This window comes from Schistocerca piceifrons, chromosome 2 (assembly GCF_021461385.2).
Source record: "Schistocerca piceifrons isolate TAMUIC-IGC-003096 chromosome 2, iqSchPice1.1, whole genome shotgun sequence".
In the NCBI taxonomy this organism is placed as follows: Eukaryota; Metazoa; Arthropoda; class Insecta; order Orthoptera; family Acrididae; genus Schistocerca; species Schistocerca piceifrons.
Genome location: NC_060139.1, coordinates 551,081,110 through 551,095,584, shown reverse-complemented (window position 1 = coordinate 551,095,584; position 14,475 = coordinate 551,081,110). Strand labels below are relative to the sequence as shown.

Below are 14,475 nucleotides of genomic sequence, written 5' to 3'. Positions count from 1 at the left end.
ATAAAATTCAGCTACTGCAAGCTCTATGTGAAGTTTAGTGACGAGTCAATATTCCATTTAAATGGAAAGGTAAACAATCATAATGTGAGAAAATGGGGTACAGAACAACCACACGAAGTTGTACAACATGAGAGGAACTCTCCAAAATTTAATGTGTTTCATTTAGTTTCATGGGGAAAGATCTATGGTTCATTTTTCTTTGCCAATAACACTGCTAAAGGAAGCACATATCTCGATATGGTTGAGAGCTTTCTTTCCCACAATTCGAGACTGATTTGAATGACTTCTTTTGTCAACAGGATGGGGCACTGCCACAATGGCATCTGGAAGCAGGAATTTTTAAATCAAAGGATTACTGAACGATGGGTTGGTCACCTTAGACCAAATGATTCAGCCTTACATTACTGGCCTCCAAGGTCACCGGATGTGACTGTATGTGATTATATCTTTTGGGGGGCTTATAAGAGACTGTTCATGTGCCTCCAATACCAGCAACAATGAATGAGCTGAGACATTGCATAACAGCAGCTGTAGAAGCTGGAACTCAGAACATGCTTGCTGCAGTGTGGGAACAGTTTGAATACAGCATTGACATATACCATGCATCTCAGGCGGCGGGGGAGGGGGGGGGGGGGGGGGGGGGAAGGGGGCTATTGAACACTTATGAAAAGGTATGAAGAAAAAGCTTTTTGCGTTTTCCGTTCATCAAAAAACAAAATTCATTGTATACCGGTATGTTTATTAGTTTCAGAAATATAGACATAGCAAATCGGATGATTATTTTTGATACACCCAGCATTAAAATTCTAATTGTTATCTGTTGAAGCATTCAAAAGTCAGCACCTGAGTTTGAAGTGTCCCAAAAAGCAATGAAGGTCACATGATACTAGGTATAGAAAGCTGGTAAAAACTTGAACTTGACAGCAGTGAAATTTTTGGGGGAAATTTAACTGTATATCAACAGGTTAGGTTAATGGTAAATCAGTGTGGTGTCTCAATACACAAGAAACACAAATGTACCAAGACAGAAATTGACACTGTATGCCAAATTATTGGGACAATGCTTAGTATCAGGGGTGGGCATAAAATTATAACTGGAACCTTCTATCGACCACCATACTCACCTCCCAATATACATGAAAACTTTAGAGAAAACTTTAGTTCACTAGCACATAAGTACCCCAACCATACTGTAATTATGAGAGGAGATTCAAATTCTTCATAATTAAAGATAAGAAGGAGTGATCTGTAATTGCTTTGAAGAAAAGCTAAGATCACGTCCAGTACTATTTATTCATGACAACCAATTTCAACACATAAGACGGTTATCTTCTGATCTTCAAAAAACTTGTTGAATTATGATGGTATGGCACATGTGATGCAGTCATAATGGAACAGAAGAAATAACAATATGTTTTTGAAAGGTAAGAAGATGACAGATTTAACTGTTGAAACTGGTCATTACAAATAAATATATTGAATACAATCTTGGCTTTTAAATTTTCTTCACTGTATGAGACTTTAACCATCCAACAATCAATTGGAATAATTACAGATTTTTATTCGTGTGCTTGACAAGTCATCCTGCGAAACATTTCGAAATGCCTTCCCTGAAAACTACCTAGAACAGATGGTTCAGAACACCACCAATTATGGGAATAGTTTAGATCTAACGGCAATAAACAGATCTGACTGCTAAACAGATCTAATGGCAATAGACAGATATGACTGCTAAGGACACCCACATCAAAACTTGTATCAGTGACCATGGACTAGTTGTAGAAACAGTGATTGTCATGGTAAAAAGGGGCAACTAAAACAAGTAGAAAGGTTTACATGTTGAATAAACTGGGTAAAGGAACAGTGCTGTCATACCTCAATGAAGAACTTGAAATTTTTTGCACACCACTGGAGGATGTAGAGGAATTATGGCTCAAGTTTAAAACAATATAGCTGACGATGCACAGGATATATGTACCCAGTAGAACAGTTCAAGACAGAAGGGACCTTCCAATGTATACAGTCATTTTACAGAAACTTCTAAGAAAAGAGACATTATAGGTGCAACCGAGCGAGATGGCACAGTGGCTAGCACACTGCACTGGCATTCGGGAGGATGACAGTTCGATCCCACGTCCAACCATCCTGATTCAGGTTTTTCATGATTTCCCTAAATCACTCCAGGCAAATGCCGGGATGGTTCCTTTGAAAGGGCATGGCCAACTTCCTTCCCCATCCTCCCCTAATCTGAAGAGACTGATGACCTCACTGTCTGGTCTCCTCCCCCAAACAACCCAAACCCAACATAATTAGGGTGTTTATGCGGACAAGGAAACAAATTCCCAAATTTTTCCCGGATATGCTGTTTAAAGACAGCAAAGGACTTGGAAGAGCAGTTGAACGGAATGGATGGTGTCTTGAAGGGAGGATATAAGATGAACATCAACAAAAGCAAAACGAGGATAACGGAATGTAGTCGAATTAAGTCGGGTGATGCTGAGGGAATTACATTAGGAAATGAGACACTTAAAGTAGTAAAGGAGTTTTGCTATTTGGGGAGCAAAATAACTGATGATGGTCGAAGTAAAGAGGAAATGAAATGTAGACTGGCAATGGCAAGGAAAGCGTTTCTGAAGAAGAGAAATCGAGTATAGATTTAAATGTCAGGAAGTCATTTCTGAAAGTATTTGTATGGAGTGTAGCCATGTATGGAAGTGAAACATGGACAATAACTAGTTTGGACAAGAAGAGAATAGAAGTTTTCGAAATGTGGTGCTACAGAAGAATGCTGAAGATTAGATGGGTAGATCACATAACTAATGAGGAGGTATTGGATAGGATTGGGGAGAAGAGAAGTTTGTGGCACAACTTGACTAGAAGAAGGGATTGGTTGGTAGGACATGTTCTGAGGCATCAAGGGGTCACCAATTTAGTATTGGAGGGCAGCGTGGAGGGTCAAAATCGTAGAGGGAGACCAAGAGATGAATACAGTAAACAGATTCAGAAGGATGTAGGTTGCAGTAGGTACTGGGAGATGAAGAAACATGCACAGGATAGAGTAGCATGGAGATCTGCATCAAACCAGTCTCAGGGCTGAAGACCATAACAACAACAACAACAACAACAACAACATGCTGTTTAAAAACTATACTTTCTCCCAGGTGAAAATTCACTTTTTCCGTGCTAAGTGACAGTAGGTTTCCCATAGATTTTTCCTTTGGAACTGTAAAACTTATCAATCCTTTGAGTGGTTAACATTTTATACACTGGCATAGAACTTCCCAGAAAAAAAAGAAAAAACAGGGGAGAGAAGTTTTGAAAAGGCTTTTGAGGGAAAAGAAGAGAGAGAGAAGTTTTGGAAAGACTTTTGATGTGCAGCAACATATACACTGCATATTTTTGTATTATGAAAGTATAAATTCAAATTGCACCAAACACAGCACGTTAGTTTCCAGAGCAATGAAATAGAGATTGTGATGTCCTTTTGTAAGCCAGTCATATCTCATGCCACGTGATCTCGCCAGCCGGTGACAGCAGATATTCAGAGCATAGGACCTGTCTTATAGTCAGCCAATAGCAAAATCACTGTTATGTAGTGTGAATACACAAAGAGGAAAAGTTAATGGTTTACAATAATATAAATAGTATAGATACAAGAAATGCTAAGCTTTCACATGTAATATTGGTTTCATAGATTAATAAGCTATAAGAGCAGCTAAGCTTTCACATGTAATATTGAACTTTTTTTGCGTGTGTTATACTTTAAGAGAGATCACACAAATGTGCCAGTAAATTTAAAATAATGACATAAATGTTTGGTCTTCTGGGCTCAAAATTCTTGTAAGTGGCTGGTTCTCAAAGTGTTCAGTTATTAAATGCTCTGTGATTTAAGAAATTCATCCCACTTTATCACACGTAACATAATTCATCTTCGTAAAAAGAAATTTACTTTGAAAATAATGCTTTTTGAATCACCATTCGCAATACTATTTCGAGACTGTTAGAAATAGGTTTGACTTGGCAGTTGCCAGAGAGCACCAGAAAACAAGTATTATTGCATGTGCGCAGCTGCAGTGGTGTAGGAAGTCTGCATGTTTGTATGTATAAAGCATTAAGAGAGCTTACATTACGCCTTAAAAGAAATGGGACATCAGAGGATACGCCACAAGCATTGGAATTTTGTTGAAGTACACATTGGTTTTTTCCAAATTCACAATGAAGTAGGTCCCATCTGACATTAAGCTTTTCAGTGTGGTTTTTGGGGTGTAATTTCTTGGAGTACCAGTACTGTACTATCTCATATTGGTTCTGTATTATGGCATAATGCCATACATGGCAGAAGATGAAAACATGCACTTGAAATTCAGCGAACAGTTGGAACTAGTCGATACCGTGGAATGAAGCACTTCATTTCAAATAAATTGATTGCCTCAGGGGAAAGATTAATAAACCCATATTTCTTTAGCAAACTGACAAAAATAGCTTCATTGTTCTGCAAGCTGATTAATACTTGACTGCTAATAACTTGGAAATAAAATAAAATCAGAAAACTGAAACTAATAATATATTTTTGCCCTCCGTAATTATGTGAATGTATTATAATTCAGTTGATAGCTCGCAGCTGCAGAAATCTGTTTTGTTTTCATTTAACGTAGGAGCTATAAAGGAAGAGGAAACAGTGGAATCACTTAGCGCAAACAGGGATCAGGTGGAGACTAACTCCCTCCCCACAACTCAGACAACTCTGCACACGCGCAAATCTGGCAGCTAGGGTGCACGAGAAAAATTTTTCTCATTATAATCTGGCTGCTTGCTGCTGCTGCCGATACAGCCAACAGCCACATTTCAAGTAGCAGGAAGGGGGAGAAGGAACAGCTCCAAGGCCCATGAGAAAGACAGGCCGTGGCACGTACGTCACGAAGGTAGGCCAGAACTCTGCGGGCTTTCAAAAATATAATGAAATGATGAGGTGTGGTGGCCCTCAAATATGCACCCACAGACTCAGAGTTGAAATATTAAAAGTTTTGACTGGTTTCATTGTCTAGGGGCTGGGATACATAGTTGCCACATTACAACTCAAGTACTGCTGAGTCTACAGTATACAATATGAATATACATACGAATCGAATGGTCAACGGTTCCTATCACTCAGCAATGCGAATGTAACATAGAAACTTATAACCAAAATATTGCAATTAAATAAAATGTGCAGGAACTATTTTTAACGACTTTAAATGGTAAGTATGATAGTAGAAGTACTTTTGAGAATGTGGTATATTTCTGCAAAACACTTACTGGTGTCGATGGTCCAGCAATTAAACAAAATATAAGTTTAATAACAGGGAAACAATAGATTCCTACTTCTTGTAATTAGTTATGAACAACAACATAGCTCACAAAATATTCACTTCTAAACGCATACTATGTCTTCACTGCAGAAGCCACGGAAATCACACAAGAACACAAGTCAGCACTCCAAAATAATTCTATCTCCTGTGACCACATGCAAACCGCTCCACACTCTCCAAGTCTCTCCCGCGACTGTGTGTCCCCATCGCGTCTCCACATCCAGCACTCCCTCATAACCTGTGTGACCGTCCATCGTGCCACACTGTTCACAACTGCCCCTCCATTCGCTTTGGTAGATGCTTCCCTTAGTAATGAGCACTGTGACTGGCAATAGTGCTCCTGCCATGTCTCCAAGCCAACGCACACTCACAAACATTTTGAAACACATTCTAAATACTGGATTTACATTTAAATAGCTTGAAATTAAACAAATATTTCTACGGCTGGACCATAAACATACTCTAACACACATTATTAAATACATAAACAAATTAAATAAACATATATCAAAGAAATAGCAACAAAAGGTAGGCCAGTGGCCTAATGTCTCTGTGCTTTCTAAAACACAGTAAATATTTGACCAATTTCTTCATGAATAGTATATATCAGATACAAACGATGACATAGATGAATAAATATATTTATAAGCATGCTGCTACCATTTTCTCGTGTAACTGTGGAGTACTTATGGACTGATGCGATCGATAGTAATCAGCCACTTCGACCTCCAATAACTCATGTACTATTCAAGTTACATGCCTGTAATTCATACTAACTTAGGTTTCACTAATAGCATTCTAAAGACACTTTGATCAATGAAATCAGATGAAGTATTTAGATTTTGGACATTCGTTGCTGGGTGTTACTTGTATAATTTACTGTCAGATACTAAACTTTAAATTAATAGAGATATTGAAAATCTGCTTACACCATCAGAATCATCATGCAAATAATGGTAAGGCAGATTTTTCTTTTAGAGGTATCATGATTCATCTGGCTACTATTAATTTCTATATGAACTGTGAAATGTCTCCCATGATGGTTTCACAAAGTCCACCCTCTTTGGCACTCTCCCCATACAAGTCTCTTTCATCAACACAAAATCACCAAGAAATTCCCTGCCTGGACCCCGGCTAATATTTGGCGCCACACGGCTGCCGATGAGCTGTGAACCGCCGAGAGACCCCAGCATGGCCACACCAACTCCGAACTTGGAATTCAGAGCGCCACAACTCGCCCATTACCTCACAACTTGCTCGCCCAGCTCTTCCACTTAACAGTCCTCATTTCATACAAGAAGTGGTGCCTTAAGCAACTGATAATTATTTTGGCATGATTCTAATTTTACTGTAACCTAGTAAAGCTGCAACAAATTATAAGTAGACCTGTAGACTTCTGATCATTGTAGGACTAATAACAGTAAGACTCCATAATAACGGATTCCAGTAGAAGAAGCAATTCTCATTTGTACGTACACACCTTGTCACGAGTTAACAGGTGTAGAAACGCATTTTGTCTGATGAGTTGAGCGAGCGAGTGAGCACAGGCCTACCTTCGTGATGTATGCACCATGGCCTGACTTTCTCCTAGGCCTCATACTGCTCATACGCAAGTCAACTCCGCTTTGCGCTTGAGCCCCCTGGCAACTGGTCAAACGAACCTATGTAAACAATTGTGACATCACACTTATAGAAAGCTGATTATTGTTATGAAGTATTACATAGCCTTCGCCCTACGGCCTTTGACATATTTATGCTGCTTGCAGACATTTGTGCATGCACAGTCTTTTGTTGTTGTAAATGGTGAATTTCCTTTCCAGCTAAAGTTTTATTTTTTCCTCTAATTTATATTTTATTGTTGCAGTATTATTCTCCAGTAGCAGGATACAGTAACATTTTTTGCTACAGAATCAATTCTTACCAGTCAAAATTACAAAAATTTAACTGAAAAAACAATGAAAAATTCCCAGAATTCTGAAAAATTCCCAGGTTTTTCTTGGCTTTCCCCAGATGAAAAAATTCCCGGGCTTTTCCCAGATATTCCGGGTTGTATACACCCTGATAATAGGTGCAAAACAAAGTATAAGGCTGTGAAGACAGTGCCCCGAAGATTGTCACTGATCAGTGATGACAGCACAGAGTGAAGTGTTTGCACCCAAAATAGTTAGTTCAGGTCAAGAGATTGCAGTAGCAAGATGTTTGTGTATAATGCTGTGTAAAATAAATTACATGTATTGAGATTCTTTGTCTATGCAAGTCTACACCATGGAGGGACCAGCAGACATAACTTGGTGCCCACCAAGTGTTTAACAAGGTTCGATGATTCTGATTGTATCACATATTAATCCTGCTCAGTATCCACAGTACTCAGAACAACAAACAGTATGCAAATTGCAAATTAGAATAGGATGTGGGTGCTGACATTACTGTGCAGAATACAGTGACTGTGATGCAACAATGGATACTTTCAACAGGTAACTGGAGCTCTGAACATAATACAAAGACTTTTAGTGATCCATCACAACCTATAAGTGTATGGAATGATTTTACACCTTCCACATCTTCTGCACCTGCTCCGTCACATATACAGACTTCTGGTAAAACCACTCCGTACTAATAACAATTGTGCAACACCGACGACATGTGCTGTGAGACTACAAATTTAGTGTTTGCAAAGGACAAATAATATCCCAACTGCCAATCCTAAATCTACAGTAATGTACACCCCTACTGCATCTCTTATGCTCTGTGATAACAAACTTTTCATGTGACCATTCCGCAACACAACCTAGGGCAAAGGTAATGCCATGTTTCATTGAAAAACTATGTCGTGTCTACAGGCAAAAGCCATGGTAGTGCCATATTATCCAGCCCTCACAGGGCAGCAACCAGTGGACTACACTGCACAATGATGATTAGTAACATAACCTAAAATCCCTCTAGTCAGGCCTGACAAAGTGACATTATGATTTTTAATGACAGAGTGCATATTTGTGACGTTAGGAATTGCCGATGATAACTTTAAATTTGTGATGCTAATATGCCATCTCGCTGAGCACACAGAGTTGATCATTGACCTAATACTCACCCTTCCTACCAGTAATAAATTCAACACATCGAAGGCACCACTCTTGCAATGTATTTCTCGCTCACCGGAGCAACGGGTGCGGCAAGTGATATACCAGGAACATTTACTGGATGGCACACCCTCTCAACTGTGGCACTGCCTTATGGTCATTAGTGGATCCCATCCTGATGCCAGACCTTGCCCTCTGGACACTATGGATTGTGAAGCCCCCTTAGCAAATGCGGATGATAATGATCACACACAAAAAGATATGCTGGACAGGAAATTGGCTCCGGCAGACAGATACTTTACAGTCACGCAATATAGGTAGTGAATCAGCACAGGTGAGCCTATCCCTCTTCCCATCTGACTGGCCAGCACATAGAGTGAAGCAATGTTATCTGACAATGAGGGAAGCTGACATCGCAACCCCCTGGCCCGAGCACTGGCACCTGGAGTGCGCACTTCATGGCCCCACCAGGCCAGCTGATTCTGCCAACCTGCTGCCTCCTCACTGCAGGTACGATGTACATTTCAGCCATACTGCTCTCAACTGCTTGCACCCAAACTTCAAGCACAGACTGATATAGGTGCACCAAGCTGGCCATAACTGACAAGTCAACTCTCATCCACAACGATAACACACACTGGAGGGCGTGTGTACATCTGGAATGCATCCACTAGTACATATTCCCTGATCAGCACAGGCTTGGAAGCATGTACAGTATCATGACACATACCTAAACCTTGCTATGAGGCTCTGGGTTTACAACTCGGTGCGACAAATGAGATCAGCATCCATGTGCATGGCAAAGCAGAACGTGCTGTATAACTCATGACCATGTTACATTATCCTTGGATGCTCTATGTCACCAATGTAGCAGATAGTTCTGTCTCTCGCTTGACCTCCATTGGGCCACTCTATTCAACCACATGACCCAACTGTTCATCCTGTGCTCTTTGCCTCAAATCTGCCACCAGTCATGAGACAATATTCACACCTGCTCGGGGCTGCCAGCATAAAAACTGACAGCTTAACCCCACTACTGCACAAATGCAAAAGCTATGACACCTAACACATATAGCAGTGGCTGTGAATATCGCAGCCATGTCCCCGACAGGCAACAACACCCCTTCACAGTATGCAAAGGATACCGTGCAGCCTGATCTATTCCAATGACAACAAACACGTGCTGTGGTAGCCACAAATGATGTAGCCATGCCCTCAATGGACACCAACACCCTTTCACCACATACAAAGATAGCCATGCTGCATGAGCTGCTACATAAACAACTCTCTCATAGTAAAGCACACCTCAGGGTACCTCTTGCGTCTTCCCTAAAACTCCCTGACACCATCAGTGATCTGCCTCAAGTTCTACTTTATCACTGCCTGGTTAAAAATGGTATGATGCACTACATAGAAAGGACAATGGGGCCCCTGTCTAGCACAAAGCATGCCATATCATTCCAATCCTCCTGCTTGGAAGGTGAGATGGCTGTAAATGACATGTTGCATGTGGGCATCATACAGCCATCAGACAGTGCGTGAGCATCTCTCATGAAATTAGTAGCTAAGAATGATGGTTCTATGTGATTATGTGGAGACTACAGAACACTTAACTGATGCATAATTTATGACAGTTACCATGTACCAAACATACAGTGCTTTGATCATAGTATGAAGGCTTTCACGACCGGATACCAGAAGATGTACAGTGCTTTACCCATACGCTTGCGGGGGCAACTGTTCTTTCCATATTTGATTGTGCAGAGGCATACTACCAGATTCATATGCATTTAGATGATATTGGTAAAATGGCCAACATTATGTCATTCGGCTTCTTCGAGTATCTGGGGATGAAGTATGCCCTCAAAAATGCAGTGTGGACCCAGCAGTGGTTCATCGATGGGGGATTGTTTAAACTAGACTGCTGCTAAGCATATTTAGACAACATTCTAATTTTTTGCCATTACCATCAGAGCCATGAAGTTCGCCTCAAACAGAGTCTTAATGGGCTCTGTGACGCAGGTGTGATCTTAAATGAAGACAAGTCACAATTATGTACAAACAGGGTCATGTTTCTCAGACATACATTCAACGTGGACTGCACTCAACTGGTTCGACAGCTGCTGCCTCCTCGCCCATATCATGACCTTCAACAATTCTTGAGAATACTTAATTTTTATAAATATTTCCTACATGCTGCACAAGTTCAAGCATCACATGTCCTCATGGGCCCTCACATACAAGACAAGTGTAAACTACTATGAACAATGGCAATGCAAACAGCATTTGCTCATGCAAAGGAGTGCCTGAGAGACGCAGTTGCTCTGGCAAACCTGGTACCAGAGTGCAGCTTGCAATTAAAATGGATGCAAGCGACACAGCCATAAGTGCCATCCTCCAGCAGGCAGCAGAGGTAATACACAACCTCTACAATTTTTCTCCAGAAAGCTTACAGCCTCACAAACAAAATGTCCATCTTTGAACCATGAACTGCCCATAGTTTACAATCTGTATACCATTTTTATGAGGATATTGAGGGCCATCACATAAATCTTTATAAAGTTCATCAATGATCAAACTGAGACAATTTCACCATCTTGGTTCAATTGCACGTATTCTACAAATGTCCAACACTTCCATGGGACAGATAACATTGTCGCAGATTACCTGTCACAAGTCAGCACCATCTCCCTCACTCCTGAACTCAGCAAAGCTGCAGAAGAACAGGAACATTATCAGACAATTGGTACAGTACCTCAAGACTGAACTCAGACTGATCCAGGAAATTGATGCAGCTGTCCTCCGTAACATGTTGCAACAATGTTTTTGTCATATTATACCTTCATTGATGGGGCACATGATTTTCAGCACAGTATATAATCTGAGCCACCCAGGCATATGGGCGATGACTCGAATCATTACTGAACATTTTGTTTGGCTGGGTGTTAAGTTCAAATGGAAGAGGCAATGAGAGCAGGCCTGAAGTTGAATATGGATAAGACAAAATACATTGTAGTTATCAGAGAAAATGATGCCAGCCCCCTGAAGGTGGAGGACAAAGTCTTTGAAAGGTAAAAGACTTTAAATATCTTCCGGCTGTACTCAATGAAAGGAACAAGATAGACCAGGAAATTACCGCATAAATACAAGCAGGAAACAGATCAAGGTTTGCTCCGGGAAAGCTGTTAAAGTCCCGGCTTCTATCAATAGCCTCAATGACCAGTCAACAAGACAATAATACAACCTGTGGTCTTATATGGAGCAGAGACCTGGACCATCACCCAAAAGATGGAAAGAAAACTCCTGAGATTTGAGAATGCAATCCTCAGACATATTTTCGGGCCAGTGAAGGATGAAGATGAATGGAGAAAAAAGAAAGAACTGTGAATTGCAGGAGCTGCACAAGTCGATGGACAGTGTGGCAGTGATCAAAGAAAGAAGATTGAAGTGCTATGGACACATAATGCGTCAAACCAGATTGCCATATTTGGCTGCCCTGGCACTACTACAGCAAATCAGGGCCACCAATTTGAGTCTTCACTTTTTAAATCATTATGCAACTTTTGCAGAATAACTCATCATCATTTCACAGCTTGCAAAGCAACAGCCTGCTGGAATGATGAAAACTGCACTCATGTGGCATGGGGGTGAATGAATGGAGATACTCCCATGGGTTTTTCCTGGAATCCACATGGCACAGGATGATTTAAAAGCATCACTTGCAGAGATTCTATATGAGGAGAGTTACATTGCTAGTGGAGTTCGTGCTGCCTATACTTGTCCCTTGGTTCAACTGACATACTGAAGATGGTACGGAGGGTCAAAAGACATATACAGAACACAAGTGTACCTTCTCCAGTTGCACATACAGTACAGATGCTCTAAGGACTCACTGACTGTGACTATGACAATATTACGATAAGGATAGATTGCTACTCACCATGCACAAGAAATGTTGAGTCACAGACAGAAACAACAAAAATACCAATGAACGCATGAGCTTTTGGCCAGAAGGCCTTCTTCTAAAACAGGCAGCAACACACACACACACACACACACACACACACACACACACACACACACACACACATTCGTGCAAATGCAGCTCGCACACACACGAGTGTCTGAGTCTGGCCTTAGCAACCAGAGACAGTGGTCATGCTGTGTGATTTGTGCTTGAGTGAACATGTGTTTGTGTGTGTGTGTGTGTAGTGCCTACTTCGGAAGATGGCCTTCTGGCCAAAAGCTTGTGTGTTTAGTAGTCTTTTTGTTGTACTTGTCTGTGACTCAGCTTCTCTGCTATATGGTGAGTAGCAATCTATCTTTTTTGTAATACTGTCAATATTCCCTCTTGGATTTTCCATTGTTTGTCTGAGACTAAGTAATTATTTGAGATGATACTGTACAGACAGCACTGCAACCATGGCCCATTATGGGTGACACAATGGTATAGGCACACTTCTGAATTAGGCTTAAATGGCAAGATAACAAGAGTGTTTTTCAACAAACTAAAGCCTGTATGGACTCTCCACTCCTTGGATGACATGAGTCTCCTCCAACAAGACAACACCTCAGGCAACATGCCTGCCACTAGCTGTCTGTTGGCACAACCAGTATGTACTAGCTGTGTGAAGTGCTCCCAAAAGCTATCACCGAGCAGCAATGGCAGCACAGACTGTCAAGAGAGCAATGCTTGAAGCTTTCAGTGACTACCATAGCAGAATATTGTCAAAAGATGTTTCTCAATACCCTGAGGAAGCCTGGTTGTATGTGAAGCCTGTTAATGGAACCAAAATTAAGTCCAGTTACTCAGCGATGAGACAGGAACCAAAACAAAATGTGTCAAAGTAAAAGCAGAAATGCTTAACTCCACTTCCAAATGTCCCTATACAAAGAAAAACCTAGGAGTACTGCCACAATTTAATTCAGTACCACTGAAAATATAATTGAAACAGACATTAATGACAATTGTATTGAGAAACAGCTGAAATCACTAAAACTGAATAAGGCTCCAGGACCTGGTGGAATTCCCGATCCATTCTATACTGAATTTGCAGCTAAGTCAGCCCCTGTTTTAATTATAATATACCACAGAGCCCTCAAACAAAAACCTTGCCCAATAGTTTGAAGAAGGTATACGTCACATCCATCTGCGAGAAGGGTAATAGAAATGATCCACGAAACTACCATACAATATCCTTGACATCCATTTGTTGTACAACCTCAGAACATATTTTTGATGATGGAACACAGCATGTCTGAGGTAGCGATGAAGAGGGGATTTTCCTGTACATCCAGTTCGAGAGTGTACTGTGAATATCAGGAATCCAGTAAAACATCAAAACTCCAACATCGCTGCAGCCGGAAAAAGGTCCTGCAAGAACGGGTCTAATGACAACTGAAGAGAATCATTTAATGTGACAGAAGTGCAACCATTCTGCAAATTGCTGCAGATTTCAATGTTGGGCCATCAACAAGTATCAGCTAACCATTCAATGAAATACCATTGATATGGGCTTTCAGAGCCAAAGGCCCACTCATGTACCCTCGATGACTGCACGACATGAAGCTTTACGCCTTGGCTGGATCCATCAACACTGACATTGGACTCTAGATGACTGGATACATGTTGCCTGGTCTAACAAGTTTCATTTCAAATTGTACAGAGCACATGGACGTGTACGAGTAAGGACAGAACCTTGTGAATCCATGGACACTGCATGTCAGCAGGGGACTTTTCAAGCTGGTGGTGGCTTTGTTATGGCATGGGTCATGTGCAGTTCGAGTGATATCGGACCCCTGATACATCTAGGTGTGACTCTGACAGGTGACACATACATAAGCATCGGGGCTGATCGTCTACATCCATTCATACCCATTGTGCATCCTGATGGACTTGGGGCAATTCTAACAGGGCAGTGCGACACCCACACATCCAGAATTGCTACAGAGTAGCTCCAGGAACACTCAGAGTTCAAGCACTTCCGCTAGCCACCAAAGTCGCCAGACATGAACATTATTGTGGTCATCTGGGATGCCTTGTAATGTGC

The 14,475-nt window shown here is 41.0% G+C and overlaps 1 protein-coding gene across 1 annotated transcript in view; it reads right to left on the bottom strand.

Moving 5' to 3' along the window:
- LOC124775577 (inactive rhomboid protein 1) overlaps positions 1-14,475 on the bottom strand; it is a 293,959-nt gene that overhangs the window by 13,089 nt on the left and 266,395 nt on the right. The window lies entirely within an intron of this gene.